The sequence below is a fragment of the Cryptomeria japonica genome, chromosome 10, assembly GCF_030272615.1.
Source record: "Cryptomeria japonica chromosome 10, Sugi_1.0, whole genome shotgun sequence".
Lineage (NCBI taxonomy): Eukaryota > Viridiplantae > Streptophyta > Pinopsida > Cupressales > Cupressaceae > Cryptomeria > Cryptomeria japonica.
The window spans coordinates 909,353,684-909,380,195 of record NC_081414.1 but is presented as its reverse complement, the minus strand read 5'-3'; positions in this window follow the sequence as shown (position 1 = coordinate 909,380,195).

The window sequence follows — 26,512 nt, the reverse complement described above, 5'->3', positions numbered from 1 at the left end:
GCTTTTCCCTTGTCATGTTTTGGGAATGGTTCCTTAAACATCTCATGTTCTTGGTTGGATGAGTGTCCTTCAATCTCAATGTCACCTCTATCAATGAGATATTGTATGATGTTCTTCAGTCGATGGCAATTTCCTATTTTATGTCCCTTGCTTTTATGAAATTCACAATACTCATCATCATTCCACCAATTTGGTTTGACCTTTGGCTCATATGGAGGTAGATCTGGAATTGTTATTATCTTGTTTGCCACTAAAATTTTGAAAACAGACTCAAGTGGTTCTCGCAATGAGGTGTACTTCCTTCGTGATTTGGAAGTTGTTTGAGTATTCACTTGGTTGTTTGTAGAGATTGATCTCGAAAAAATGATTTTGGGTCGCACTGTATTGGCATCAACAACACCATCATTGACTGTGTTCTTGTTTTTGTTCCAAAATCTTGGCTTATCTTTTCCTTTAAAGTCATCTTTGTTTTCCTTGAATATCTTAATGACTCCTTGTTCAATTAGGACCTTCTCTATTGCTAAGCCTTTTTCAATGACGTCCTTGAAGGTGGACAAACAAGCTTTCCTTAGATCATAGCCAATGTCTTTGTTAACATTTTGGGTGAACATTTCTACCATTTTTTTTTGTGGAATTTCACAAGAGCATCTGCTAGCTAGATTTCTCCATCTTTGTAAAAATGATGAAAAAGATTCTCCATCCCTTTGCTTGGTGTTGCACAAAGTAGTGACTGATATGTCTGTCTCTATATTGTAGGAGAAATGTTGAATAAATGCCTCTGCTAAGTCACCCCATGACTTAATACCAGGTGGAAGTTGGGAGAACCATTTCATAGCTTGATCACCTAGGCTTTGTGGGAATAATCTCATCAAATATGTCTCTTCTATTGCTACCTTAAAGTAGGCTATGAAAAAATGTCTTATGTGTGCCTTATGATCCCCTTTGCCTCTATACTTATCAAACTTAGGTGTCACAAAGTGTATAGGAAATGGAGGCATTGGAATTCTCTTGTCAAATGGATAGGGACATATGTCTCTCATTGTGTAAGTTGGCTTCAGTGTATTTATGTCCTCCATTTTCTTTTGTAAGTCCTTGATTTGTTGTTCCAAATTATTCTTAGGTGGAGACCGACTTCTTGGACCATACCCCATGCTTGAGGCACCGGGTGGAGGAGGAGCATGTTGCATATATGGATGATATTGATCATACACATGTTCATATGGAGGAGGTCTATAATGATGTTGCGTATATGGACCACTTGGTATAGAGTCATGGTGAGGAATGGAATATCTGCTTTGTCCATGTATACCATACTCTACAGGCATGTCATGAGTTTGTTCTAGTGTGTTGCCCCCAAATTTGACACAGGGTTTCCTTGTGTCCAAATTTTGAGCATGCCTTTGAGTATCCAATTGCTTTGGTGGTTGATCCTTAGCATTGGTATGTGGTTGAGCATATTTCTTTGCATAAGACTTCCATAATGGTCTGCGAAAGTGAGTATCATATGCTTGACCATAAGGGACCTCTGGTTTTTGAAACAAAGACGATTGTGATTCAGGCACAATATGTGGTCCTCTATTGCCTCCACTATTAGGCCTCCTTTGATCCATGTTGGAGTGAGGTTGTTGCAAAGGTCAATTTTCCATTATTTGAGACATGTCAAAATCATGAGGGATCTTGGTTCCACTTTGTGCCATCACTTGTAGAAAATATTGTCTATCTCTCTTCATTATTTCCTCAACCAATTGATTGAAATAAGGATTCGTAATGGTGTCTTCCACTTCTGCTGAATGTACAGAAAAGTTGTCCATATTGTCATTGTGTGTATCATTGTTGTTTGTAGTGTCCATGTGCTCAACATTTGGAACATTTCTATAGGCATCCATGTTAGGTAATGTAGTATGATCAGAATTGAAAAAGATATCATTATCATACTCATAGGAACTTATGTTTGCAGACTCTTGAGCCTCTTTAGTTTCTCTCCTAGATTTTTGGGAATGGGTTTCAACTATGAACTAGGTATTGACCAAGATGTGTGAGACTAGATGAAAATGGAAAGAGTATGGAAGACCAAGAGTTGGATGGAATGTAAATGAATCTGAAGCGTACTTGCAATGTCCAAAGTTTAAGACCAAGTATGTATGTAGTAGGGTGGGTGTGACTTCCAAAGAGATGATAGTTTCTCTTGATAAGGTATGTTGACCTTGACTCTAAGTAAGACCAAAATGAGACCCAAAGGTGATAGACCTTGATGAGGGACCACTTAGCAAAATGTTGTTGTATGTAGTATGTTGACAAAGTATGATGAGGACAAGCAAGTGACCTTTTGACTCAAGTTTAGACAAATGTGAATGTAATGTAAGGTGTAAAGCAATGATGGACTTTGTGAGACCCAAAGATAGGTTGAATGCTAGATGAAAACCTGAAGAGATAGCTTAGGAAGCTCGAGTATTCTGAAACTGATTGCTCTTGTTTGATGGATTGTGAGTTTTTCCAATTTGTGAAGTTGTTTGTTGTGACCAAATCTGAATTTATTTACTTTTTTTCGTGACAAGAGGACACAATGATGATGAAGACTTAATGTTTGCAAGTGTTTAGACTCAAAAATGACTCAAAGAAAAGTGTGTTGTTTGATGTAAAATTTGTTTTGCATACACTTGAAGACACAAAAGACACAATGTTTTGTTGTTTGGTCTTAAATGTTTGATTTTTCAAAATAAGTCAAGCACAATTCTTATGGCTGGCCAAGACAATAGTTGTTGATCCCACGTGGAGTTTCCCCCGAGGCTACGCTATTCAAAGCAGATACTTAGATGCTTGACCCCATTGGCTCCACCCTCGGCACTCACTTCTCAGGGAAGCCAAGCATCAGTCCCCATGAAAACTCCTTGTGGTGAACTTTGTATCTCTACTAAGAATCGTATGTGTGTGGGCTGCTACCAGAGGTCCGACCTCCTGCCCCAACAACTAGAAGGATTTTGGCTTCTAAAACAAAAAAGTGCTAGTAAGGGCATCCGCTCGTGTGGCCATACATGCGGCACTTTTAGCTCTGTAAATACAAAAGGCTCCTAGTCGGTAGGAGTTATGCCCTACAAATGATCAAATAAATTTGATCACATGGGTTTATGGGGAGACATAGTGTCGGTATGAACTAATCAGCACACGTTATCCATAGTTTTCACCATGAATACAGTTATTTATAGTGGTTTGGAAGAAGATGGATTTTGTTTTGCTACCACTTGGGTCATTCTCTCCTCACTAGTAGTCCTAATGACCACACAAGGAGACAGGCCCTCTAAAGATGAAACAAAAGGAGCCTATTGCTCAAGACACAAAAGACAATGGTTCAATTAGTGCACCAATTGAAGTGTTTGCTAATCTATGAAAACAAGACACACAGTGAAAGATCAAAAACCCTTGCCAAGGTCTTGCAACAAAGATCTATTAGTAGTTTGGATTGTTTGAAATAATCACCCCTTCCTGCAAGCACACAAGTTAGGTAAATTTTAGATCCACAAGACTTTGTGAAATAGAGGCCTTCAACAATGCATTTTGTTGACCAATTCAAAGATATGATTCATCATAAAAAAAGACCATATGTAAATTTCAAGAGATTTCCAGAAATGTAAGAAAATCCAAAAAAATTGCTAATTTGCTCCAAAAAATTTTTTTTTATGAAAAATCATAAAAAAATCATATAAAATGCAAAATCAATCCAAAAAATCTGAAATTTTTACTGGAGAGTCCTGATGGTCTCCCAAACTTACATAAAAAACTTTCTGCAACAAATCCAAGCAGTTTGTGAGATATGAGTAAAATAATGCAAAACCCTAATTTTCAAAGATCCAATTTTTGAGGAATGATTTTGCATCAAATTTAAAATCACAAAGAACATATCCTATGTATAATTCTAAGAAATTTCCAAAAATGTAAGAAAATCCAAAATATTCGATACTTTGCTCTCAAATTAATTTTTTATGAACAATCATAAAAAATTCATATAAAATGAAATTTTGATCCAAAAAATCTAAAATTTTTATTGAACACTTCTGATAATTTTCCTGACTTGCAAAAAGAATTTGATGCCAAAATTTGAAGTCGTTTGTGAGATCTGATCAAAATAACAAAAAACCCTAATGTTTAAAGATCCAATTTTTAGGGAAATATTTTGCATCAAAATTAAAATCACAAAGAACAGATCCTATGTATAATTATGAGAGATTTCCAAAAATGTAAGAAAATCCAAAAAATTCACTCATTTTCTCTCAAAATTATTTTTTTATGAAAATTCATAAAAAATTCATAGAAAATTAAAATATGCTCCAATAGATCTGAATTTTTCTTTGCGAGCTCATGATACTTTCTTCAACCTACAAAAAAAATTTGGTGTAAAATTTCTAATCCTTTTGTGAGATATGATCAAATCTCTCCAAGATCTTGATTTTGTGCCCAAAACCCTAGCTGGACAAGGTTATTCTCCAAATTGTTTTACAAAACAGCAATATAGGGTTAGAAAAATCTACAAAAAACACAGATCTAACAAAAATCCATGTCCCACTGGGCGTGCCAAAATGTATATGGTAAAAATGGATAACAACAATGATGAAAGACTAAATGAATTCAACCACAAAAACCTAGCCTAACAACAACAAAGATCCACCATAACATATGAAGATTACCTAAGACAATGCAAATCAAATGAAATCACAAAGATTATACCATCACATGTCCAATAGGGTTTGAATCTCCATTCTTCCTATTTCCACTGATCTTGCTTGATATATTTGCTCTCAGATTTTATGTGTGCACAAGAGCTCAACAAAGAACGGAAATGTGGTTGCAAGTAGGATCACATATGAAAGTGCAAAGCATAGTCAGGGCTGAATGCAAAGTGAGTTTTTGTCAGGATGCATAGATTGATTAGGGTTGATAATGAAGGAAGAATCTCCTTATATAGAAGACACTATATGAAATGAAGGGATAAGATTGAGAGGTGTAAAAAGAGGTCGGCTATGATTAGGGGGTAGGTAAAGAAAATAATAAAATAATGAAAGGGTAGGTAGTGTATGAATTAAGAGATGAATGACATGTGTCATGGGTAGAAAAGGTTAATGAATTAATTAAATAATTAAAGATTTATTTAATTAATAGAAGAAGTGGATCAATTAAATAAATAAGATATTTATTTAATTTAGGAAAAGGATAATTTAAATAAATTAATGTATTTATTTAAATGAGAAATAAGGCTAGAAGAGGATAAATGAATTAATTAAATAAATAAAGATATTTATTTAATTAGACATAACAATTTTAGGTGTCTACAATAATTAATTTTTGCATCTTTCATACTAGTGGTTAAGGTTAATTATGAGTGTGTGAATGGACGATAGTTATTCTTCTAAAGTCTTTTGACCTCATTTCTATATAAGAGTTGGTAATTTTAGCATATAATGCTTTCTGAATTTTGTTGATAATGTGGATTTAAAGTAATACTAATCATTCATTTTCTTGGAGCCCTATTCTATCTTTTTTAGTTTAGGAATATTGACACATATATACTTTAGCTTGAAAAACAACAATGCCTCTTGTTTAAATAGGAAATATGAACATTGAGTTATCTTGCACCATTGTGACCCAACAAAAGAGACCTTGAGAGATCCAAAATATTTTAATTTCTACCTCTTTTAGGATAGATTGAGTGGAAACACTTAGTCTATGTTGAGTGTGTCCAAAAAGTCTCATCCTTAGATCCTTCACCCTCTATGGTCTCTATGGAGATTGTTGTGTATATTCTTGATTCTTTGGAATGACTAGGTAGTTCTCTTGTGGGTATATTTTGTGGCAATACTCCTCATATTGGAATGCTCAGAAGATGTGCCTCATGAGTTTGGAATCTCAAAGGACAAGTTAAGGTAATAGCTATGATGGACTATTGTTTTCTATTTCCTTTTTCTAATTTTGAGGACTATGTTAGGACCCTTAGTAAGAGACCTTGGTTCTTGGGCTTGAATGGCCTTTGTCTATCAAAGTGGTAGCCTAGTTTCAACCCTTAGAATGATTTTAAGCTCCCTGTTTGGGTCCGGTTATTAGGATTGTCCTTGAAATTTTGGAGTGAAAAGATCCTCATGTCCATTGCCATGTCTATTGGACAATTTTATGGTATTGGCCCTATCACTAAGTTCATGAAGCATCTATTTTATGCAATATTATGTCTGTTTGTGGATTAGGATAAGGTGTGTCCATTTCATCTTACTAGGTCTCTTATATGTATGGTAAATGAGTAAAAGGAATTGAATATGAATGTTTCTTCAATTGTCTGTAATGTTTGTGGTCAAGTGGTTCACGAGTTTACTATTGGAAAGACCTATAAGAACACTTAGTTTATCTAGAGAAAAAGATATTTCCAGGTCTTCTCCAAGCGAGACTAACCAAATGATGGATAGTAAGGGGAATTTTCCTTTTGATACAAATTTTTGCCTTCTAAAGCTACCAAAATGCACAAGGACTCTACTGGTGGTATGATAGATTTCTATAAGAAAAGGTGTTTGGAAGAGATGGTTCAACAAAAAGTGATTACTTAGTTGTTGAATCCTAATTATGTTGATGTGGTTCCCTCTCATCTCAAGAAAATAAGTTTGTGGGAGAAGGATCCCAACACTATGATTAACTAGAAGATTTTGGATCACTTCTCTAATCTTCTTAATTATTTTTAGTGAAGGATGGCTTTCTCTATTGATGTTTTGTTAAGTTCTTCTAATCTATGATGAGTAGTGTCCATTATTTCATTGTTGTTTTCAGAGTTGTCTTTTGTTGTCCTATTGTGCTTAATGCTCCATATATCCAAATGTAGAAGATTTTAGGCCCTTTCAAAGCCCTACTTAACTTAATAAAAAACAAAAATGTGATTGAGTCTTTTATACTAAATAAAGTGAAGTTGATCAAATACAGATGAGCTGATTAATCATATTGTACAATAGAAAAAACAGTTGGTAAAAAAAAACTCTAGGATAACTCAACAAAGACATGCTTGACTATTCTCCCCTAAATAAAATTTATGTGATATAGTAGAGACAAAGGGATCAGTTTCATCAACAAATAAGAAATGATCAATCAAAAATAAATTCTTAGACAACTCAACAAAGACATAAGTTTGCCATTTTCTTGAAATATGACAAAAGTGAATCAATCTAAAAATAAATATTTAGATTACTCAACAAAGATGTAAGTTTATCCTTGCACTTAAATAAAACTAAAGTGAAAATAATAATTGACAAAAATAAATACTTTGACAATTGAACAAAAAGATAAACTTGTCCTTTCCTTTAAAAGGAAAAAATAATTGATAAAAAGCAAAGTTTTAATCAACACAACAAAGACGTAACTCTTGGTTTTGGCTATTACTCGAACTTTATACAAAGAGATTTCCCGATGCGTTTGTGCAGGTTAGTTTGAGCTACGAACAACATCTTCAAAATGGTTGGTTGAAAAGCATGGTCGGAGTATTAGATATTTTGCTAATGATATGATAGTCTTTGAGTTTTTGTTGTTTACCTTGCTGCGTTGAAAGGTAGTTGAGGGGCATTTGTTTGATTTATATATGATGTACTTTTCTGGTTTATAACAGATAAATAGGGCAGCAGTGGTGGGGCAAGACTTGAACTGGGAAGTAATGGAGAAGACGGGGGTGGATATACAGTTTTCAATCTTTATAAAAGGATTGACATCACATACTGTAACATACATAACATGCTTTTGTATCTCCAACCAATTTCTTACATGTTCATAAATAGTTGACTCAATTCTATGTCTAAGAGCATCACTAAGGAAGGGGTATGAATCAATTATACCAAAGTGAAGGGATGTTGTTTGAAAATATTTACGGATTTTTTGCAATTAATTTAAGTCATTTAAATTATTAGAAAATGTTATAGTGCATTTATAGGTTCTCAATACGGAAAGAAGCATTGTGAAACTTTTGAGAAGTGTTTTGTCTTTCATATGAAACTTAGAAAAGACCTAATGTAAAACAATTAACAATTTAAATTGCATGCATGTTAAGAAAAAAGATAATTTAGAACTATTGGGATATCAACAACTAAAGAGGTTTTTCATAAACTTGAAAGGTACATATAAAGACAGAATATGATGCCCATCACATTTTTAAAATTGTAAGAAGAAATTGAAAGTGTTGATAATTAATAACATGGTAAATAGTGATGAAGTATTAAAATATTATCATAAATTATATATGTTAATATATCATCTAATCGTTCCTTTTACAAATATCATAACTATAAATGAAATTATATATTACAATCTCAATACAAATACATAGTTATAAAGAAGTGGTGAAACTATCTATCTCTATACCAACAATTATAACTTGATATCAACAAAAATAGAAAGCATTGATGCCCAAGATGATTTTGTGACTTTTATCAAAACTTTGAACATCAACTCAATAAAAATGGAAGTATTTCCTATCCCTTAAATGCAATTAAAAAGAATTATACGAATTCTTAAACAACTCAACAAAGACGTAAATATAACTAAAACGAGTTGATAAAAACCAAGCTCTTAGAAAACTCAACAAAGACATAATTTTATCCTGAATGACTCTGAAATAAAATTGACCTAAATTGATAAAAACAAATTCTTAAACTACTCAACAATACCGTGTCCCTTTCTCTTAAATTAAATTAACCTAAATTGACAAAAACAAATTCCTAAACAACTCAACAGATATTTAAATAAAGCTGAGGTTAAAAGAATGGTTAACGTGAGTCTGTACTATCCCTTAGATTTGACTTTTACACGAACTCTATCCAAACAGATCCCGGGATCTATTTGTGGAGCTCAGCTTAAGCTACGAACAGTATCCTCAAAATGGTAAAATTCTCGAATCGAAGCAATGCTTATTTTCCATACAGATTTGGAAGTGCTTTAATTTCAGTCGATTGATTACATAAGTGAAAGTTTTAACAAAAATATTGTGTTGGTTTTTCACAGGATCAGAAATGGTGGAGTGAGGAAACAGTAGCGGTGGTTACAGGAGCCAATAGGGGAATAGGCTTAGAGATCGTTCGCCAGCTGGCGTGCAAGGGCGTGACTGTTGTGCTTACGTGTCGCAACGAGAATAATGGTTTGGCTGCCATGAAAGATCTGGGTGAAGCAGGACTTGATAACGTTCATTTTCACACATTAGATGTGCAGAGCTCCCAAAGTGTTTCAGATCTGGCCCAATGGTTGAAAACCATGTTTGGAGGATTAGACATTTTGGTAAGTCTTTGAGTATGTGCAATATCTTTGTCTTGCTCTTTTGAAGGGTATTTGTTTGATTTTATAGGATGTGCTTTTCTGGTTTTTAACAGATAAACAATGCAGCAGTGTTGGGGCAAGGCATGAACTGGGAAGTGATGGACAAAACTGGGGTCGATGTGCGCCAAGTATTTGTGAGTTGCTTATACCCTTTTGTCAAATTGCATCTTTATGAATAGAATCTGGTGCTATCTCAAGAGAGATAAACTCTGTCATCCAATATGTAGACTTCATAGATTTGGGCTTTTAGAGAACAAAGATCACAAGCTGTCTTAGATCACTTAGCAAGCTCTATGCAGGGCCTGGGGATAGTTTATTCATGCGCTACATTTTAGGTATGGTGGATGACTTGGTAATCTCTGTTCACAGGCTAAGCATAGTTTTCCATTGCGTACGGCCTTAGATATCAAAGTCACGGTCTCTGCATTTTCGACCATTTATTTGCTTCTATGCAAATGACATGAAGGGAGAACTATACGTTTTTACTTGAGGATTAAGGTATAGGGAAATCAATGAAATAATGTTTTTGTGTTATTTGTTTAGAGTTAAAATAACCACAACATATAATAAAAAGATGAGTGGAAGTTTTCATATCTTATAGTCTATACATAATTTTAAGGAACATATCAAAAGAGAAAACATAATCATAATTTTCTAAGTAGCTAAAATTATTAAGCTACTAGGACGTAGGATGATCATTTTATTTCCGCAAATCATGATTACTTTGATCATCAAGTATGTAATTCCAAATTGTAAAAGCATCACCATTAATATGTTCATCTTACATATCCTTGGGAGACTGATGAACAACCTTTGGAGGATAAATGACCAATGTAAGGAGAGATTTGCAACTATCTAGCCAACCTAAAGCAACTTTGTTATGGGGTTGTGATGAATGGGCATCCTGGAAGAATCTAGATCGGACGTAATTCTAGAAGTATGTAGACCTTTTCAGAGCCTTATGGAGCTAATGAAGCATGTCTTGAGATTGATGTGGGGCCAAGTGACATCTAGATAGGTTTGGACCTATTCGCAACAACCTTTAGATCTCTCTCAAGTAGTCGGGGCTCATACAAACATTACACCAATTATGGGACCTGGGAGGCTGACTTTGATCATTTCTAATGAGGGAGATTAGTATTTAAATACACTAGGAGACATAGGAGAGGATAATCAACAGTAGAACTAGGAGGAGGGCAGATCCAAAATACTTCTATTTTATTCTTGTCATTGTAATAAGCCCATGGTGGCTTGAGAGCTTGCATGGGGAGCCAATGGGCCAAATGTATCTGTTTATGGTGAAAATGGATAACAATAAACAACAATATTGAAAGGCTAAAATGAATCCAACCACTAAACCCTAGCCTAACAATGAACAAAGATCCACCATAACATATGAAGATTACCTAAGACAATGCAAAATAACTCAAAATCACAAAGATTATACCATCACATGTCCAATAGGGTTTTGATCTCCATTCTTCCTATCTCCATTGATCTTGCTTGATATATTTGCTCTCAGATTTTTATATGCACAAGAGCTCAACAAAGAACGGAATGTGGTTGCAAGTAGGATCGTAGTGTAGCCAAGTACTCCAAAATCAGTCATTAGCCATTAGGGTTTGACAATGAAGAAAGTATCCCCTTAAATAGAAGACACAATAAGAAATGGAGGGATAAGATTGAGAGGTGTAAAAAGGAGGTCGGCTAGGATTAGAGGGTAGGTATAAGAAATACCAAAATAATGAAAGAGGTAGGTAGCGTATGAATTAAGAGATGAATGACATGTGTCATGTGTAGAAAAAGCTAATGAATTAATTAAATAAATAAAGATTTATTTAATTAATAGAAAAAGTAGGACAATTAAATAAATAAAATATTTATTTAATTTAGGAAAGGGATAATTTAAATAAATAAATGTATTTATTTAAATGAGAAATAAGGCTAGAAGAGGATAAATGAATTAATTAAATAAATAAAAATTTATTTAATTAATAGAAGAATTAGGCTTAGATAATTAAATAAATAAAATATTTATTTAATTAGACATGACAATTTTGAGTGTCTACATTTTGCCCCTCTTTGAGACAATGCGGCTTGTCGCGTTGTTTCAAAGAAGATAAGATAAACTAATACAGAGTTGCCCCAGAATGGGAATGATATGCCCCCTCGAGAGATTGGATGAAAATGTCTGAAAAGATTGCAGACAATCTCTCGATAAGAAAGAAAGGCTAGAATGGACTGACCGAATAAAGTGACAAAGTCACGGGATGAGAAAGACTGACTCGGGAAAGGAAGACGAGGGCTAGGCTAGGCTATAAGATAGACCACGGGCAAAAGACATCCTCATTGCATCCACACCCTTACAAGAAAAGAGTAGCAGCAGTCAGCAGCGATGGCTTTCATTCATAGATTCGATCGCGTTTGCCGATTCCAGCGACCAGCAGATGCAGGAGAGTCGGTAAGTACTCGAAAACCTCCTCGTACTTTCACGCATTTCAAGTTTTGTCATTAATGCATGCTAAGTAGCAATAAATGCGCTAGGAATAGGGTAGTTGAAATATGTAAAAAATGCGCAACCGCGTCTGTGTTAGTGCCAGGTGCATCTATGTCGGATAGGCGCGTCTGTGTCGGGTCCAGGCGCGTCTGTGCCTGGAACCGCGTTTGCGTTGATTGCGGGCGCGTTTGTGAAATTTAGAAGCGTCTGTGCCCTATAGGGGCGTTTATGTCATATAGGGACGTCTGTGTTCCCTGGTCGCGTTTTTTGCATGGTATAGGCACGTTTGTGTTCAGAAAACGCGTCTGTGTTGCAGAAGCGCGTTTGTGCAGTCTATAAGCGCGTTTATGAGTTTAAAGCGCGTTTGTGTGTCAAAATGCATAGGTTGAGTCTTTTAGGTCAAATCGGCAGTTCTGTGATGAACATACGCTGTCGATTGGATAAGCTGCTGAGAGGATACACTCAAGCAGGTCCTCTAGGAAGATTAGGATAGATCAAGGCACTTTGTGATGAACAGGGAGCACCAAGATAGGCAGCACTTTGTGATGAACAGGGAGTGCGAATGTGAGTAACACTTTGTGATGAACAGGGAATGTCACACACGTAGTACTTTGTGATGAACAGGGAGCACTACTAGGATAGATAGTAACACTTTGTGATGAACAGTGAGTGTCACTAGGATAGGTAAGCGTATGCATTTAGATAGCAAGTAGCATTTTATGATAAACAGTGAATGCCACGATAACTGACATGATTGATTGGTTGACTGCAGGAGTATTTGCCTATGTTGGAGTCATGGGAGAGATTCCCGTCGACTCAGAGGTTGCGACCAGAGTTGTCGATTCAGGACATGATTTCTATTGAGGAGATGGGTCTCACACATGTGCTATATGTGCCCGAGTTTCGAGCAAACATGGGTTTGCTGACTGCGTTGGCTGAGAGATGGCACTCTGAGACGTGCACGTTTCATCTGCCGATGGGTGAGATGACAGTGACACTGGAGGATGTTTACAGGATTCTACATATTCCGATTGATGGAGAGTTGATTCCATATGATCGAGATGGTGACAGAGAGGCACTGAGACGGGTATTCCAGGATCCTGGGTTGGAGATGTGAGCAGGTCACGTGGCATGGGATACCATGATCGCTACAGGTTTAGCTTTACTAGCTGTTATCGGAGGAGTCATCAGTGGGTACTTGTGTCCGGACAGAGCCACACGGGGATTGGCAGTTGGCTGGGGAGGGGCATTGGAGACGCTGATGATAGAGCACACCAGATATGCATGGGGGCCATGTGTCCTAGCACATTTGTACTATGAGCTGCATCAGTTTGTGTACCACGGATCAGTGGGCTTGGGCTACGGAGTGACTCTCCTTCAGGTGTGGGCATATGAGCACCTTCCCATCACACGACCTATCCACTTCAGAGGCAGAGGGCATGGATGGAGCTTTGTGCATCTGTACGATATGATTACATCACAACCTCGGATTGGTCGACTGGAGCATTGGAGACGCGTCATAGATGATATTGATATGGTTATCTGGAGGCCGTACCTGGGGTGCGAGGAGTGGGATGACGACGCATTGGAGCTACCCTATGCATTCAGGAGCAGGTATCTTATTGGGCAGACGCCCTATATTCTAGAGAGGCAGCTTGTTGACAGGGTATGCAGACAGTTCGGCAGGATTCAGCGGATGCCACGAGGCTCGGGCATGTATGCCCGTACAGTCAGAGATTAGGTACAGTTCGGGCCGCTGTTATCATATGATCAGGCCGTGACACAGCTGGCGGAGATGATGCCATTACCATGGGATATGTGGCCGGAGGTAGAGGATGCAGGGATGGATGCAGAGTACTCTGCGTATTGGGCAGAGCATCCCTTTCCGAGATTGACAGATCCGGGAGAGCTGCTGGAGGGAGAGGTAGGAGGGGATGATGATGATGATGGTGGAGGAGATGGAGGCAGGGGCCGACGGAGGCGGAGGGGAGTGGTGGGAGAGAGGCGAGTAGCACCTCGGAGGGAGGGAGGACAGGAGAGACCAGCCCAGGTGGTGGTGAGGGGTCGGGGTGGATTGCCCCTACATGTACCAGCAGCACAGGGTCCTAGAGCATAGGGACCGAGACAGGTGCAGGGACAGGGACAGGTGCAGAGACAGGTACCTATTCAGGCACCTAGACAGGTACAGGCGGAGGCACAGGTACAGGCACCTGCAGAGGAGGAGCCACAGGCAGAGGCTGAGGGTGATGATCCTGAGGAGGATGAGCTGCTAGGGCTGAGAGAGATCTGCCAGGGCCAGGCAGACGAGATTGCGGATTTGGAGCGGGAGAGGGATCGCCTCAGGATCAGGCTCAGGGACACAGAGCGAGAGAGAGACCAGGCCATCCAGAGATATACTGAGGCCGAGACAGCTCTGAGGGCAGGGAGGCGGGCAGCAAAGGATGCAGGGGCAGGCTACGCATATGTGCTGCAAGCTGGAGAGGAGATCGCCTACTGGAGGGATCTGTACTATGGTGCCGTGCCAGCAGATCAGCGGGCGAGGAGCTTCCATAGATCGTCGCGCACAGCGATGGCTACGGGAGGGAGTCGTAGGAGGCAGGCATCCAGCGGTGGGGTCATGGGTCCTCCACCACCACCAGACAGGTAGGGGGATCCTGGAGCGGGACCATCTAGAGCTCAGACTCCGTCGAGGCCAGGCGGCTCCGAAGGAGGGAGTTCATCATAGCCATAGAGGGCTCCCCTTTGTATCAGTATATGTACCATTTTTGTATTGTAGACACCTGCGGGTGATTTTGTAGCCATATGATTCTTTTGACATCATTGTATCATGACACTTTTGATTATATATATGAGATGATCCATTTTTGCGGCAGCTATATGCATGTGTACCTTATGTGATGAGATGTTCTTATGTGATGCATGTTTTATGATATGGATGCTTATATGATGTAATGCAATATATTTTTGTTCTTTTATATTGTATATGTGATGCATGATGCAAATGTGAATGTATGTAATGCAAATGAATATGATAATGCAGATGTAAATTGTGCTAACAGGTGTTGTGTGCAGGATGTGATGCAATTGTGATATCTATATTTATGTATGAAATGCTTATATGTAGTAATGTAGGTGCAGCTACATGAAATGCAAATGTTTTTGGTGTGTCATTATACTCAGTCATGTGATAGCGAGCTACGCGGACTCGAGAAGGACGATGGAAGTCAATCAAGAAAGGGGGATGGAAGACAAAAGATATGAAAGTGAAAGAGCTTCTTGTGCGTTATCATCATTGAGCTTTATTATGGCAGAATAGGTTATGACAATCAAGGCATATGTTCGGCCCAGAAAGTCATTGTACCTGTTTGCATGGAGATAAGACAGTCACAAACAAGGAATGCCCCAGTTCATACTAGACTCACAGCGTCCTCATATCCTTGGACAAGTCATAGCATTACTAAGAGACAATCCACAGACAGCAAATACAAATAGGTGACAATACCCCATCCTCGCCTTTCTAGTCAAAGACATCCTGGAGATAGAATCTCTAGTCAAAGACATCCTGGAAAAGCTAAAAGACATGTCACCAAAAGATAAAATCAAAAGAAAACCAAGACTCGACACCAACATCCACTGTAGTCCTCAAGTTTAGTGTCTCTTGTCACTTGTATAAGTCTTATTTGATTGTGATCACAATGTTCACTTTCACAAAAAGGATAGATAGCACTGAACCATATGTTGTCTAAGTCTGTTGAAAGATTTGATTTTGTTGAAGCTCATTGTTGCTGTTGTGTCTCATCTGAAACTGACTGAATCCATGAAACTGATACTTTATTGTGGAGAAGACGAAACTTTATTGCGGATCTGGCGATGCAGATGTTGCTTTATTGCGGATTGTGCGCGGATAAACTGAAGGAAGTTGGAAGAAACTGTACTTCTTGAAACACGTGATGTTCTCAGTTCCACACCCATTACTAGACGTAGGATTGGCCGTAGTCATAGATAGGATCTGATTTATTATGGATGGAAAGGGAGTGAAAAGGGAGGGTTATGGATGGCTAACCAATCTTAGGTAGATCAATAACAAGCCATGATGGGAATGGTTAAGTTTATTGTGAACGAATAGGTTGTGAGTGTGTGCAAAGTGAAAGGATGAAAGAGAATCCTGAAGGATGGAGGAGCAAAGTCTCTACGCATGGCGCTGGTGACCCAGTTTTCACCATGGTACTTGCCCAGGGCGCCACCGAAGTGGTTTTCACCGTTGGATGAAATTATTTCTCTTTACTTTTTTCAATTTTTCAATGTTTTTTGTGTCACAAGGCGCCTGTTTGCCAGGTTTTCACCAAGTAACGATTTTTTTGTTTTATAATTTTTTTGTATTTTTGACTTTTTTACTTTTTTTTTTTGTATTTTTGAATTAGGATGTTCCGAAGAGCTTATGTGTAGAACCTGCAAAGGTGCATGCTGTTGATAGGATCCTCCAAAGGTTCACCTTCTGTAGTTGAGAGCTGATATGCCCCAGATCCATATACCGCTGTAATGATGTAAGGACCAAGCCAGTTTGGTTCGAACTTGCCCTTCTTATCTCTGTCTTGCTGATTCTTGGGGTTCTCTCTGAGTACTAAGTCACCTACCTCAAATGTGCGAGGCTTAACTTTGTGATTGTAACTGCGACTCATTCGTTGTTGGTAAGCCTTGAGATGATTAAAAGCAGTGTGCCTTCATTCCTCCAGCAGTTCTAGTTCTTGCAAGCGAGAGACCCTGTAGTCTTCATCGTTGATTATGTTTCTCAAGGAGACCCGTAGAGAAGGTAGCTCGACCTCAATAGGCAAGATGGCTTCAGCGTCATAGACAAGTGAGTAGGGTGTAGCTCCTGTAGGTGTGCGGACACTTGTGCGGTAGGCCCAAAGTGCAGGATTGAGTTGGATATGCCAGTTACGGCCAGCGTCGTCGACTGTCTTTTTAAGGATTTTGAGAATTGTTTTATTAGACGCCTCAGCTTGGCCATTACCTTGGGGGTAATATGGTGTGGAGAAACGGTGAGAGATATGGAAGCACTCACAAAGTTCACGAACATCCTGATTTTTGAAGGGACGCCCGTTATCAGTAATAATGGAAGTAGGAATCCCGTATCGGCAAATGATGTAGTTCAGGATGAAGGTAGCGATTTGTTTCCCAGTAACTTGTGTGAGAGGCACGGCTTCAATCCACTTTGTAAAATACTCTGTGGCTGTAATAATGAATTTATGTCCATTGGAAGAAGGAGGGTGAATCTTGCCTATGAGATCGAGTCCCCATTGACAAAAGGGCCAAGGAGATGCAAGTGGTTGTAGTTCCTGTGCTGGTGCATGTATGAGGTCTCCATGAATTTGACACTGCTTACATTTCTTGACAAACTGATATGCATCTTTTTCCATAGTAGGCCAGTAGTATCCAGTCCTAATGAGTTTCTTGGCCAAGGTAGGACCACTAGTATGCGGACCACATATCCCTTCATGCACTTCTCGTAACGCAATCTGAGCTTCGTCACTCTCTAAACATCTAAGAAGGGTGCCATCTAGACCTCGTCGGTATAGGATATCTGCTAAAATGACATATCGAGAGGATTGGCGAATGAAAGTGCGGCGTTGATTGTTCGATAGATTGGGAGGTAAGATATTGTCGCGAAGGTATGTGAATATGGGACCATATAACTGGGACTCAGGACCAACAACACATATCATTTCTGTAGGAGTGATTTCATATGACGAAATCAGCAGGTTGTCTACCAGGAATTCATAGCAGGTCTCATTTTGCGGTAGATCAATGAGCGAAGCAATTGTAGCCATGGCATCAGCAGCGCGATTCTATTCTCTTGGTATCTGCTCAAACTCTATCTTTGCGAAGTGTTGTTTTAGATCATCTACCAGCTGTTTGTAAGGCATTAGCTTTTCGTCTTTTGTTTGATAATCATCAGTTGCTTGACGGATGACAAGTTGAGAATCCCCAAAAACACGAAGTTCTTGGATCTTCCATTGAACTGCAATTCTTAACCCAGTTGTTAATGCCTCGTATTCCACTATATTGTTAGTGCAAGGAAATGATAAGCGGTATGACTTTGGTATAGAATCGCCTTGGGGAGTTATAAAGAGTATACCCGCTCCTGCCCCGTGCTGTGTGTATGAGCCATCAAAATATAATTGCCATGGCTTTGCAGGTGATATTGTTAGAATGGACTCATCTGGAAATTCTGACTGTAGAGGAGCATCATCTATCATGGGAGCATCTGCCAGTTGATCTGCAATTGCTTGTCCTTTTATAGCTTTTCTGTCCACGTATTCAATGTCGAATTCACTCAAGATCATTACCCACTTGGCCAGCCGCCCAGTAAGTGTAGCTTTGTTGAGAAGATATTTTAGTGGATCGATTCTGGCAATCAACTTAGTCTTGTGAGTGAGCATATAATGTCGTAACTTCTGTGAAGCAAAGACCACAGCGAGACATGCATGCTCGATTGGTGTGTAGTTTAGCTCATATCCCACCAATGTGCGACTGATATAGTAGACTGCTTTTTCCTTGCCGTCAGGTATTTGCTGTGCTAGGAGTGCCCCCAGTGCTATCGGAGTAGCTGATATGTAAAGTAGCAATGGTTGATCTGGAATTGGTGGCATCAAAACTGGCGGGTTCAAAAGATAGTCTTTGAGCGTCTGAAAAGCCTGTTGACAGTTCTCATCCCATTTGAACTTGATGTTTTTGTGTAGCAGGTGCTGGAAAGGATTACACTTATCTGCAAGTTGTGCTATGAATCTTCATATGGACTGGAGTCTCCCTTGTAAAGATCGAAGTTGACTGATATTCTTGGGTGGCGGCATGTCCAAGATAGCCTTGACCTTCGCTGGATCAGCTTCTATTCCTCTTTTAGACACAATGAATCCTAGGAGCTTCCCGGAGGTTACTCCAAAGACACATTTCTTTGGATTTAGTCTTACCTTGTATTTTTCCAGCCGATCAAAGACAACTAAAAGTATGTCCGAGTGGGTGTCTTTGTCTATTGACTTTCCTAAAAGATCGTCAACATAATCTTCCACTGTTATGTGCATGAGATCATGAAAAATAGTGGTCATCGCTCTTTGATAAGTGGCGCCTGCATTTTTCAGCCCAAAAGGCATGACATTCCAATAGAAGGTTTCCCATGGACAAGTGAATGATGTTTTATGTTGATCTTCCGGTGCAATCCTGATCTGATTATATCCAGAAAATCCATCCATTAAAGATAACATTTCATGGCCTATTGTGAGATCAACGATCAAGTCAATGTTTGGTAATGGGAAATCGTCCTTTGGACAAGCCTTGTTGATATCTCTGAAATATGTACATATTCGGATGCTGCGATCCAGTTTGCTGACAGGTACTAAATTGGAAATCCATTCAGGATAATCAATTGGGCGTATGAATCCGACATCCAATAATTTCTCTAGCTCTGCCTTGACTAGCAATGCCACTCGTGGATGCATTTTCCTTAATTTCTGCTTTACTGGTTTTGCCCCCGGTTTGACTGTTAAATGATGCATCACCAAATCCGGGTCTAGCCCAGGCATATCAGCGTATGACCATGCAAAGTTGACTTGTCGTTCCTTGAAAAAGCTTATGAATTTTGTCCTCTCGGCCTCTGTCAATGATTGAGCCAAAAATATGTTGTGTGGAACCTCTGCTGTACCAATGTTTGTCTTTATAGTCTCCTCTACCAACATAGATGATTTTTCCTCGTATGATGCTGGGAGAATGTCGAGCCTTCCATCTTCGGGCGCCTCAGAGAGGTTTTCACCCTTAGATACGTCCTTTCTTTTTACTTTTTTGGAGTCAGATAGCGCCACAGTGTGGTTTTCGCCATAAGACCCTTGTTTTGTTTTTATTTTCACATTTTTGCGACTAGAAGGCCCGACACCCTCACCAAAGTATGCTATGTTGTTGAGCTCTATGGCATATCCTGCTTTGTGGTCTCTAGGGGGAAGATCATCTCGAATGCCAAGGTAGTCGATAATAGCTTCGTCATTTTGAAATGTATCAAATTGTGCTGGTCCTTCATGATCCCAGTCAATGAGTTGGGGGTGAACAAGGGGAAGGTCATTAGTGTTTTCAGAGTTTGCTGGACGAAGAGTGAAGATGTGGTTATATTCAGGTATGTCAAGGAAATCGTCGAGGTCATCGATGGCACTCTCCTCATCAGTTTCGATCGTGAGCAAATCCAAATTGTCATCACTAGTAGAGCCTTCTGGGACAGGTGTCCTCATCCTATGTGATTTTGACCTAGGACCTTGAAACGAAGCTTGTGCGAGATCCTTATGGGTTGGTTCTTGACCAACTCTAAACTTTTTGTAAAATTCCTCCTCCTCTGTGGGTTCATCTGGCTCTCTGAATGTTTTAGTGAGCTCATAGTCACTGGAGGATTTGTCTGAACCCCATTCCCACTCATTGGAGTCTGTGGAATAGTAATCCTCTTGTTGAACTTCAGCAACTTTGATTTTCCATACCTCTTTTGTTCTTTTATTATGTAGTCTGGGATTCAGAAAACCAAGCCCCTTGGAACGTTCCCTTCTTGTAGTTAGCTCAGGTTGTAAGGGCTCCATGACACCTTCTTTGCGTAGTCCGAGAGGGCTTTTTCCGTCATACCCAAATCTTTGCAAAATTTTGAAGCCTTTGCCATAGTTCTCACAGGGTATAATAATCTGATCATGTGTGTCCTCTTCAACGTCCTTATAGAGCATTTTATATAAATTTTCTTCTTCTAGTTCACCCCATTTTTGAAAGATGGTAGGATCCCATTTGAGTATCATGATGGAGATTTTCTTGTCAGGATGTGGCCTCCCATATTCCTTTGGAGAGCTTAGGACTTGTCGTAAAAACATTGTCTGATTCAGAGTGTATTCTCCCATGCCTTTGTCTTGAAACTTGGCTCTAAGTTCACCTTGTTTGGATGTCGAGGGCTTTAATGACTCAGGATCAATATATGCTGAAGAAGGAGTAGCCTCACGATTACTGGGAATGATAGTTTCAGTATGTGACCTCAAGTTATTACAATATATGAATGGATTTGGATCACCATTGACGGTCACTTCAACTCCATTGTGAGGAAACTTAATGCACTGATGGCATGTTGATGGGACTGCCCTCATTTCATGAATCCAAGGACGTCCTAGCAATATGTTGTATGTGAGATCAAGGTCTAGGACTTGACAAACCACATCCTTTGTGACTGGCCCTATTCTTAGCGGTAAGGTGACTGTGCCCTTGGACGAGCGCTCTTCATCATCATAAGCCTTGATGGTGATTTGGTTTGTAGAATTCACAGCCCTATCAGAATATCCCAATTGTCTGATGGTACTCAAGGTACAAATATTAAGACCTGCTCCTCCATCTATCAGGACTCGCTTTATTCTATGTTTATGTATGAAGGCTTCAACATGTAGAGGTGCATTATGTGGCTGACTTATGGAGGCGTCATCGACTTCTGTAAATGTGAGGGAGTGTGGAACAGATAGGTATCCCACCATGGCCTGAAACTGGTCCACGTTCAGATCAGTAGGGACGGCAGTGTCTCTCAAGATTTTGTCAAGGATAGCTTTATGTGCAGGGGATATACGTAGGAGCTCAAGAATAGAGATGAGTGTAGGTGTCTTCCCTAATTGCTCTACAAGGTCGTACTTAGGCTTGATTGATAAAGGATTGGTATTCTTAGTGGGGGTACCTGGCAATGTGATCTTACCTTGACGGGTTGTAACATGACATTCAGAGGTAGATTCGGACGAAGATCCCACACCTTTTAGGACAATTTTGGGTCTCTGAGAAGGATTCTCAGGGTTTTTGTTCTTGATAGTAATAGTAGAGATATGATTGTCCATTGAGATGTGATTGATAGTAGAATCATAATTGTAAGGTGCTCTAGTATAATTGGCTTGATCATCTGTGACTTTGCCTTTTCCTTTGTCATGTTTTGGGAATGGTTCCTTAAACATCTCATGCTCTTGATTAGATGAATGTCCCTCAATCTCTATATCTCCTCTGTCAATGAGATCTTGCACAATGTTTTTCAATCAATGGCAATTACCTGTCTTGTGACCCTTGCTCTTATGAAACTCACAATACTCATCATCATTCCACCAATTTGGTTTGACCTTTGGTTCATATGGAGGAAAATCTGGAACTGTGATCACTTTGTTTGCCACAAGCTTTTTGAATACTGATTCAAGTGGTTCCCCCAATGGAGTGTACTTCCTTCGTGGTCTAGAAGTTGTTTGAGTGTTCACCTGATTGTTGGTAGAACTTGATCCAGAAAAGACGAACTTGGGTCTCACTGTATTGGCATCAACAACACCATCATTAACTGTGTTCTTGTTCTTATTCCAAAATTTTGGTTTGTCCTTTCCTTTAAAGTCCTCTTTGTTTTCTTTGAATAGTTTGATAACTCCTTGTTCAATTAAGACCTTTTCTGTTGCTAGGCCCTTTTCAATGACATCCTTGAATGTAGACAAACAAGCTTTTCTGAGATCATAGCCAATAGCCTTATTAACATTTTGTGTGAACATTTCTACCATTTGTTTCTGTGGGATTTCACAAGAGCATCTGCTAGCTAGATTTCTCCATCTTTGTAAAAATGTTGCGAAAGATTCTCCTTCCTTTTGTTTAGTATTGCACAAGGTAGTAACTGAGACATCTGTTTCAATGTTGTAAGAGAAATGCTGAATGAATGCCTCCGCTAAGTCACCCCATGACTTAATACCAAGAGGTAATTGAGAAAACCATTCCATAGCTTGGTCGCCTAAGCTCTATGGGAATAACCTCATTAAGTATGTTTCTTCTGCCGCTACCTCAATGCAAGCTGTGAAGAATTGTCTTATGTGTGCCTTGGGGTCTCCTCTCCCTCTATATTTGTCAAATTTTGGCGTTACAAAGTGTGGAGGAAATGGAGGCATTGGAATGCTCTTATCGAAGGGATAAGGACATATATCTCTCATAGTGTATGTAGGTTTTGGTGTACTCATGTCCTCCATTTTCTTTTGTAGATCTCTAATTTGTTGCTCCAAATTATTCTTGGGAGGAGATGGATTTCTTGTAGCATACCCCATGTTTGAAATGCCCATTTGAGGAGGAGCTTGTTGCATGTATGGATGATACTGATCGTAGACATGCCCATATGGAGGTCTATATTGTTGCGACATGTATGGAGCACTTGGCATAACTTCTTGTTGAGGGACCCCATATCTATTTTGTGTGTATAAACCATATTCAATAGGCCTTTCATTTTCCATTATGTTGCCCCCAATTTTGACATGAGGTCTCCTTGTGTCAAAATTTTGAGGATGTCCTTGAGTATCCACTTGTTTTGATTGATTCATACCTTGAGCATGTGATTGAGCATAAGGCCTCCATGATGGTCCTTGAGTGTAAGTATCATATGTTTGAGCTTGTGTATGTGGGATTGCTGGCTTTTGAAGCAAAGCTGATGGTGACTCCGGCATCATATTATTCGGTCCTCTATTTCCTCCACTATTTGGTCTCCTTTGATCCATGTTAGGTTGAGTTTGTTGTGAGGGTCGACTTTCCATAAGTTGAGATAAGTCAAAATCATGCGGTATTTTAGCTCCACTTTGTGCCATCATGTTTAAAAAGTATTGACGATCTCTCCTCATTATCTCTTCAACCAATCTATTGAATTGAGGATCCATTATGGATTCTTGTATGTCTGCTGATAATATTGAAGAGTTGTCCACTGTGTCATTGTGTGTAGCATTGTTGTTTATAGTGTTTGTGCTTTCCACATTTGGATTGTGTCTATAAACATTCATGTCTGGTAATGTAGTGTGCTCAGGATTATAGAATAGATCATTGTCATACTCATAAGAACTCATGTTTACGGATTCTTGAGCTTCTTTAGCTATTCTCCTAGATTTTTGAAGGTGGGTTTCAACCATGAACTAGGTGTTAGACCAACATGTGAGAGACTAGATGAAAAATGAAAAGAGTATGGAAGACCAAGAGTTGTATGGAGTGTAAATGAATCTTGGGGTGTACTTGCAATGTCCAAAGTGTAAGACCAAGTATGTAAGTAGTAGAGTAGGTGTGACTTCCAAAGAGAGGATAGTTTCTCTTGATGAGGTAAGCTGACCTTGACTCTAAGTAAGACCAAATGAGACCCAAAGGTAAGAAACCTTGATGAGGGACCACTTAGCAAAGTGTAGTTGTATGTAGTGTGTTGACAAAATATGATGAGGACAAGCAAGTGACCTTTTGACTCAAGTTTAGACAATTGTGAATGTAAAATGAGATGTGAAGCAATGATGGACTGTGTGAAACCTTAGAACAGGCTGAATGCTAGATGAAACCTGAAGAGACAACCTAAGAAGCTCAAGTATGCCGAAACTGATTTTCTTTGTTTGCTTGACTGTTAAAGTTTTCAAATCCTGACACAGACGCCTTTGTATACTTCACAGACGCTATTCCCAGACACAGACGCCTCTCTGTTTGACACAGACGCTGATAAAAACACAGACGCTATTCTGTACTTCACAGACGCGCTTATCCGACACAGACGCGGTTTGAACAGACACAGACGCGTTTCTGTAACCTTAGTGCAATTTTTCCTATCTGTGAAGTTGTTTTGTTGTGACCAAATCTGATTTTTCGACTGTTTTTCGTGACAAGAGGACACAATGTTGATGACTCAATGTTTGCAAACTGTTTAGACTCCAAAAGTGTGTTGTTTGATGTAAAAAGTTTTTGCATACACTTGAAGACACAAAAGACACAATGTTTTGTTGTTTTGTCTTGAATGTTTGATTGTTTAGCATAAGACAAGCACAAATCTTAGGGCTGGCCAAGATAATAGTTGTTGATCCCACATAGGGTTTTACCCCCGAGGCTACGCTATTCAGAGCAGATACTTAGATGCTTGACCTCACTGGCTCCACCCTCGGCACTCACTTCTCGGGTCAGCCAAGCATCAGTCCCCATGAAAACTCCCCATGGCGAACTTTGTATCTCTACTGAGAACCGTATGTGTGTGGGCCGCTACCAGAGGTCCGACCTCCTGCCTCATCAACTAGAAGGATTTGGGCATATAAAACAAAGAGGTGCTAGTAAGGGCATCCGCTCGTGTGGCCATACATGCGACACTTTCAGCTCTGTAAATACAGAAGGCTCCCAGCCGGTAGGGGTTACGCCCTACAAATGATCAAATAAATTTGATCAAACGGGTTTATGGGGAGACATAGTGTCGGTATGAACTAATCAGCACACGTTATTCATAGTTTTCACCATGAATACATTTGATTATAGTGGTTCGGAAGAGGTGGGTTTTCCTTGCTACCACTTGGGTCGTTCTCTTCTCACTAGTAGTCCTAATGACCACACGGGAAGACAGACCCTCTAAAGATCAAACAAAAAGAGCCTATTGCTCAAGACACAAAAGACAATGATTCAATTTTAGTGCACCAATGGAAGTGTTTGCTAAGCTATGAAAACAAGGCACACAACAAAATTACAAAACACTAGCTAAGGCCCTACAACAAAATTGTTAGTAGTTTGGGGTTGTTTCAAATGATAACCCCTTCCTGCAAGCACACAAGTTAGGTAAATTTTAAAACCCAAAAGACTTTGTGAAAAGGGGCCTTCAACAAAAACGTATTTGCCTCCAAAGCAAGCTGCACAAACCAGGTTAGCTAGATCTGCAAGAGTTAGCCGAAAACAAACTAGATCTGAAACCCTAAGTACAAAATCCGAAAACCCGAATCAAAGAAAAATTGAAAAATTGCAAAACAGAATGCACAGACGCCTTTATACCAGACACAGACGCGTCTGTATGACACAGACGCGGTTCTGTAGTTCACAGACGCGATCAGAGGTCACAGACGCGACTTTCGAGTGCAGACGCGATAAGATCCAGCACTGACGCGGTTAAAATTCTCAGACGCGATTCCAGAAACCTGCAAAAAAAAATAAAAATTGGCAGAAACACAGACGCGATTCTCTATATCGCAGACGCTTCTGAAACACAAAAACGCGATCTGAACACTCGCAGACGCGGAAAAACCTAAAATGTTGTCGAAAACTGTCCGATCTGCAACTTTAAAAATGCAAAATCTGCAACAAAAATGTTAAATGCAAAAGGACAAGGGTCCCACCGGGCATGCCAAAATGTTTATGGTGAAAATGGATAACAATAAACAACAATATTGAAAGGCTAAAATGAATCCAACCACTAAACCCTAGCCTAACAATGAACAAAGATCCACCATAACATATGAAGATTACCTAAGACAATGCAAAATAACTCAAAATCACAAAGATTATACCATCACATGTCCAATAGGGTTTTGATCTCCATTCTTCCTATCTCCATTGATCTTGCTTGATATATTTGCTCTCAGATTTTTATATGCACAAGAGCTCAACAAAGAACGGAATGTGGTTGCAAGTAGGATCGTAGTGTAGCCAAGTACTCCAAAATCAGTCATTAGCCATTAGGGTTTGACAATGAAGAAAGTATCCCCTTAAATAGAAGACACAATAAGAAATGGAGGGATAAGATTGAGAGGTGTAAAAAGGAGGTCGGCTAGGATTAGAGGGTAGGTATAAGAAATACCAAAATAATGAAAGAGGTAGGTAGCGTATGAATTAAGAGATGAATGACATATGTCATGTGTAGAAAAAGCTAATGAATTA